Raw genomic sequence first — 6,364 nt, 5'->3', positions numbered from 1 at the left:
TGAGACAGCTACAGGGCTAGGACAGAGCTATACATCAAATGTGCTATTTTTAAAAAGGAAAACCGCTTAAAAGCAAATATTTCTTGTAAATTAAGAGGCTAAATAATCCTTTGACAAAGGTAATAGCCACATTCACTCAGGGAAGAGCCATCAATAACCATCGAGGCCAAAAAGTAGCGCGGGGAACAGACGCAAATGCTCGTTGTTTGTTGACTGGGCTACAGAAATCCGAGACTTTTTCTCCCACTCTTCAGGCGTTTCGCGATTTCTGATCCTCCCTGGCTTTGCCGGGGGGGAATCTATAAGCCGGGAGGAAATTCAGCTTCGCGTTAGGGTAGCGCAGACCAGTTGCTATTTCCAAAACAAACAAACGAATCGTTAGTTTCCCGAAGCTGGATTCGAAAATATCTGCCCCTCCCGCAAGGAAAGTTGCTTTTTCCATTTCCCTGGCAGAACCTTCCCTTTCGGAAGCTGGACTCTCCCCCTCCCCCCAGTCCCGGGAGCTTTGCTGGTTAAAGGTGGATGGTTTGTTTTTCTAATTAGTTAATGAATTTGGGGAGCTAAGGCGCTTTGAAACGCTGATTTAGCGAAGTGTTGGTGTGAAGACTCGCGCCCGGCTCGCCTGAGTCCCCCTCCTGCCTTTCGAGCTGGGGGCCTTTTAATTAGCTTAATTTCCAGCAGAGGCCTGGGGAAAGAAAAGCCCAAGTGCAGACAGGACTGTGGCTTCCGCAGGATCCGGGAAGGAAAGTGCCCATGGGTGGCCGCAGAGTCCCGCAAGGCCGGCAGAGGCGTAGGCACCTGGGGACAGATCGGGGGAGGGAACTTTACGAACAGTTCAAGGCAAATCTGCCCCAAGGCAAACGGGTCTGGTGATTCTATAGCCCCGGGGACTCGCCCTTTGCTGGCTCTGGCCGAGGAGACTCTCGCTGCTCATTCCAGGGTTTTTTGTTTGGTTTTCCAGCATCTGCCTGGAGCTGGGTCACTCTCTTCTCCCCGCGGATATAGGTCACAGGCTAGTCTGTCCTCTGAGCCTGGTCAGGACCGATGGACCCCTAGCCCCGGCTCCCCACATCCCTGTGCTCTTCTGTTCGGGAATCGGGCCTGGGTTCCCAGGCACGTGGTGTGGTGTGTTTTACACCTTTCCGCTTGGGCCGTCGTGTTTAACCCAAGCACAAGCGTGTGCGTGCGCGTGTGTGTATGTTTCCCCTCCGCATCAGGGGCTGATAATTATGGTTGTTACCGTGAGCCAGTTAAGCTGAATGAATCCCTTTACCTCCTGCTTTGAGAGGATTACAAATTAATAACAGCGGCTTACGGCAGGCAGCCTGGGAGCACATATGTTCGCGTCGCTTCCCAAAAGTCACACTCGGGGACAAGAGAGGGGCCGACACCAGAGATTCGCCCCACGAAGTATGTCCGCGAGGATGACCCATGCTGCGATGCCCCCCCTCGTGAGGAATCTCGTTTCTCCTTCATGTCCCTAGGCGGAGGGGGGGGATGATGAAAACCTCAGTCTGGAGCTGGGTGAGGGCTTCAGATGTGTCCGGCGGCTGGAAGGAGGAAAGAAGCTTTGCAGGAGACCCGATCCCACTCCCCAGCTGCACCATGACCAGGGCTGGTTACAGATTCTGTGGCTCGCTCTATAGTCGCGGGAAGGTGCACGGTATCCAACGGGTCGCGAAAATCCACGATAAAAAGCCACCGAGTTCATCTTCTGGGACAAAGCAGCCGGTTTCCCTGTTGCTGTAACTGGCCCACTGACCCCTGTCAGCCACAGCAACCCCCCCCCCCGTGTTCCGCTTTAATTAGAGGGGGGGATAATGAAATAGAAGGGAGACAGGGACCGAACTGAATCCGCCTTGACTAGGGGAGCGGCTCTGCTGGGCTGCTAGGTTCCATCGCACACAAGTTGCTCACGGTTAGGAAGGCCAAGGGGGTGGGTACATTTGTTCTCAGGGATCAAACGCCCGGGGGGGCAGTCCCTGAGTGAGAGAGGGGGGCACTGCCCTGGGAAAAGCCCCCCAGCCAGGTCTGCTCGGTGCAGACAAACCCCAGCCAGACCTGCTCCCAAAGAACAAGAGTGCGGCTGGCACAGGGCCGGGCCCTGGGGTTAGTTCCAGGCGGCGGGGTATATTCCCGCGAAAGCTCCCCCTGGTCTGCTCAAATCTAGCTACAATTAATAGTTCGTTCCCAACGGCTAATGGGCAGGGGGCATTTTCCGGCGGATGTTGCCTTTCCTCACCAAACAACCAAACAGGAGAGTTGTTTTAAAAGAGAAAGAGGCTGGTTAGGGACTTCTCAGCGTTTGTCCTGATGCCCCAGGAATCCCCCAGCTCTCGGGAAGTGCCTGGCCGCTGGTTTAAAAACTGTTGGGAGAATTTTTGGCCGTTTATTTTTTCCCAAATCGTGAAAAAAAACACGGAAATCTTGAAACTGTTCACGTGCGGGAAATGAAATTGGACCAGAGCAGGTGGGTCAAAACGGGGCAGTCAAATGGCAACTCGGTTAGTTTCTCTTCCAGCTGTTCCAAGGCGGGTTTCGGAATTTGTCAATGGCTAGTAAAAAAGGGCAAGTCACCCTGCCCTGAAGAACTGACCCTGGCTGGTTGGAAGGGTCACACCGGGGTGTTCTGACCACTTCGAAATACTCGATTAAAACGGATCCTTCCCCACGAAGTTTGGGGTTTGACCGATCTGCACCGGCCGATGCAAAGCGCTTCGCAGCGAGCCCCGTCCCTGAGGCACGAGGCTTTTTGCAGGCTCCGGCAGGAGGGGGCTTGTTTTGCAGGGAGGCGCTTCCACTTTTCCCCAGGTAAAGCTCCGCCGGTGACGTCGCGCCCCGGGAATATGTCAGCGGATAAAACCCTTCCCCGGCCCGTCTCATGCTTTATTAATTATGAAACCAGACACTTGCTTTGTTTGCAGCCTGCTTTTCAGTAGGCAACTTTCCATTTTAAACAGCCCGTCCAGCCTTCCTCTTCGCAGGACTCAAATTTCTCCAATTAACTCCCCCCCCCCACACCTGGCTATATAACCTAATAAATAGAGAATATATTTCCCACGGAAAACAGGTTATGGAGTAGACAGGTCCGTTTAGATTTGCAGTGAAAAGAGGCTAATTGGGCGAAAAAATCATGGTCAGAGTTTTTTCCCAGCAGCCAGAGTTAATATTCCCTCGTTGCGAGCTCTGCCCAGGTCCTGCTCCAGCCACATGAATGAGTCCTGAACAGATGCAGCGGGTAACCGCCTGGGTGTGTTGGGGGGATAGGAGAGCGGCAAGCGCTAAGGGTGATGCCCAGGACTAGCCAGGGGAAGGTGTTTCTCCAGCCAGCGGGAGGCTGGCACAACGTTGGTCAGATAAAGGCACAGGGCTGCTGAGAGCCATTGAAGCAAACTGTAAACCTGGCTATGATGAAAACCACTTCAAGGAAGCCAGAGGGTGCAGCAGCAGCCCTAGTTCCAGCACCTCTGTAAAGACAGCCCTAGTGTCATCATTCACTGGTAAATTACAGCTCACAGAAACATAAAGCGAATTGACTTGTATGTTTGCATGCCTTTGGCTGGAGGCAAGGAATCGCGGGTGGATTTAATTTGGACATCTCCATTGCATTTGTTTGTTGGTTTTTTTTCTTCACGAAAAATACTAAAACATCAGATTATTTTTTAAAAAATGTAACAAGCTGCTTTTGTGCCTGGGACAATCACAGGTAAATACCAAATCCAGGAAGATTCATTTTCCCCCCCTCCCCAGCCCCTTGCCAAAGTCAGTCAGGGTTGCATTGACTTTGACTTCAGCTGTCTCCTCCACTAACAGTCTCAAATGTTTATTAGGGCTTTGAGTACTGGGCTGTCAGTCATTAGAGAACACACTCAGCCGGGCAGGTACGAGGCTCGGTGCCTTTTCAGCGTGGCTAGAAGATTTAGAGCCGAGTGGGTGACTGCGCTGCTGCTGTCAGGTGGAAGGAACCCAATCCTCAGTGGTGGTACAGCATGTCACCATTTACGGAACACAACCTGGACAGCTAAAGTCCATTAGCTGGTTAGTAAATCAGAAGCCAGGTAGTAAATTAATGGTTAGTAATGAGGCAGGTGAGGAGCTGAGCAGAAAAGATGCTTCAAGTCCAGCCGTCACTCATGTGGGTGGAAATGTTTGCTGATTAAATTACTGCCTGGCTCCAAGAGCAGGGAAATAGCTTCACAAGATTGAAATGATCCATGTTCTGTGCTTCTCTTGTGCCCAGGGCAGAAATCAGAGGGCTCCAAGTATGGCCCTTGACATACATTTGGGTGATAAGGCCTCGATCCTGCCCATCTTTGTTCAGCTAACCCTGCAAGGCACACAAGGAGATTGGACCTCATGCACTTATGAAAGGAGGCTGCCTGCTCAAATAAAAGTGAATGTCTACCAACTGGACATCTATCCAGGGCTCTTAGCTGAGTTTGTGAGTAAAGGCCCAGCATACCTGCTCCTTAACTCTCCAAGGTGCAGGATAAGAAAAGGGGCAAGGTGTGAGCAGAAACAGTGAAGGGGTGGAGGGAAGGGGGAGTTGCATGTGAGGAGCCACACTCATGGCTATTTAGTGAAATTGTGGCTGCTTTCCTTGCCCATATCAGTGTTTGATCCTTTCTTGCCCCCAGTGATATCCTGGGGCAGAGACTCCCAGTTGTTTTTTTACCAGTAATTTTGGCTTTGGGTTTGGTAACTGCTGGTTTTCTTTTCAAGTCTTGGTTGTAGAAAAGAGATCCGTTTTCCTCTTGGGCTCCAGGCAGTCGTTCTGTCTGTACCCTCTGCACGTGCACCTGGTGGAATGCACAGATGTGGCTCTCCAATTTTCTGCCTCAGAGGCAGAAGTTTCTTCAGTCTCTCTTTCTCTCTCTGGGCTCCTTTGCATTGGAATTTTGTCCATCCTTTCCCCCTCCCTTCAGCCTGGTCTCTATCTTCTCAAGAGGCCAGGTGTGGGGCTTATACCCTAAACATTACTTGCTTTGATTACCATTGCACACTAAGCAGAGTTTTAAGTTTTTCACAATGGGCTAGTGACTAAGGCTTTGGAGTGGGAACCAGCCAACATAAGTTCTGTTCTCATCTCTGCCACTAACCATGGGCAAGGGGCTTTGCCTCTACTTGCCTTTGTCTGTCTATTTAGTGTGGATGCTCTTCAGGGCAGGGACTCTTTCATTCCATGTTTGAATAGTGCCTAGCACAATAGGGCCCTGATCTTGATCGGGGCCTCTAGGCATTACTGTAATACAACCCAGGCTTTGAGTGAGTTATCATTTTTAGAACCCAGTATATGAACACTTCAAACTGACAAATGCCAGGTAATGCAGATTGGAAGGAAGAGTTAGATTTCATCCCCCATCATGCTCCCCCTCCATCAAGGTTTTTTAAGGTTCCACTGAAGTCCCTCATGTTTTTCTCTTCTTGTCACTTATCCCATTGATTAAGGTCAGGTTGTTGTGTAAGCACCCACAATCTTCATCTATCGGAGGCGGCACTGAGGGTCACCTGCTTACCATTTTCTTGGGTGCAATCCATCCATTTCTTCCTTGGTTTTCCTAAGGGTCTTTTTCCTACCACCCTCACCTGCCCTGCTTTCTTCACCTGGTCCCTTCATTCATTCTCCCTGTGGGTGTGAAGCAGCAAAGTTGCACTTCCTGGATGTAGTCAGCCACCCCATGGATTTTGACTTCCATCCTAATATTTTCATTTCAAAATCTAGTCACTTTGTGAAATTTCTCTTATGGGGTGAAGACATCTCATCTCAAACACCTCTAGGCACTGGGCAATAGCCTGTAGGTTCATACTTCTCAACCTTCTGCATTGTGGGGTGCACCTTTGTTCTATGCAGTGGGGCCTTCAGTGGCATATGCTTCTCATACACAGCATCTGAGATGTTATTCCATGCTCTTCCAGTGCTCTCCAGTAACGCACACCCGAGTGGACCTATTCCATGACCCAGTCACCAACATACTTGAACTAACAAGCTTTAGTTTCACGTCGTTACTCTGTTTGTTTCCAAACTTATTTGCTGCACTTCCCCTACCTTAATCTTGTTTCTTTTCAGCTTAGTTCCCTCCTTGCCCAATGCTCTATTGCAATCTTTGCCCCAAGGGGTTTGTGTTGCAGTGCTACCATCTTGCTAGGCATCACTTTGAGATTTCCTCACCAACATCATACTGAGCTGGATTTTGTTTCCACCTGATATACAGAACCAAATAGTTCACACTTTTTGGAACCATGTATTGGCTGTCATCCCTCCGTTGGCAATACAGACAGCTTTCCCTTCCTCATTCATCTGTCTAGGCTGCATGTCCCAAGAGCCATTTCAGATCCCCTTCTGGTTTTGCCTGTGTGCGCATTC

The sequence above is a fragment of the Gopherus evgoodei genome, chromosome 16 (genome assembly GCF_007399415.2).
Source record: "Gopherus evgoodei ecotype Sinaloan lineage chromosome 16, rGopEvg1_v1.p, whole genome shotgun sequence".
Lineage (NCBI taxonomy): Eukaryota > Metazoa > Chordata > Testudines > Testudinidae > Gopherus > Gopherus evgoodei.
This window is presented reverse-complemented; position numbering follows the sequence as displayed.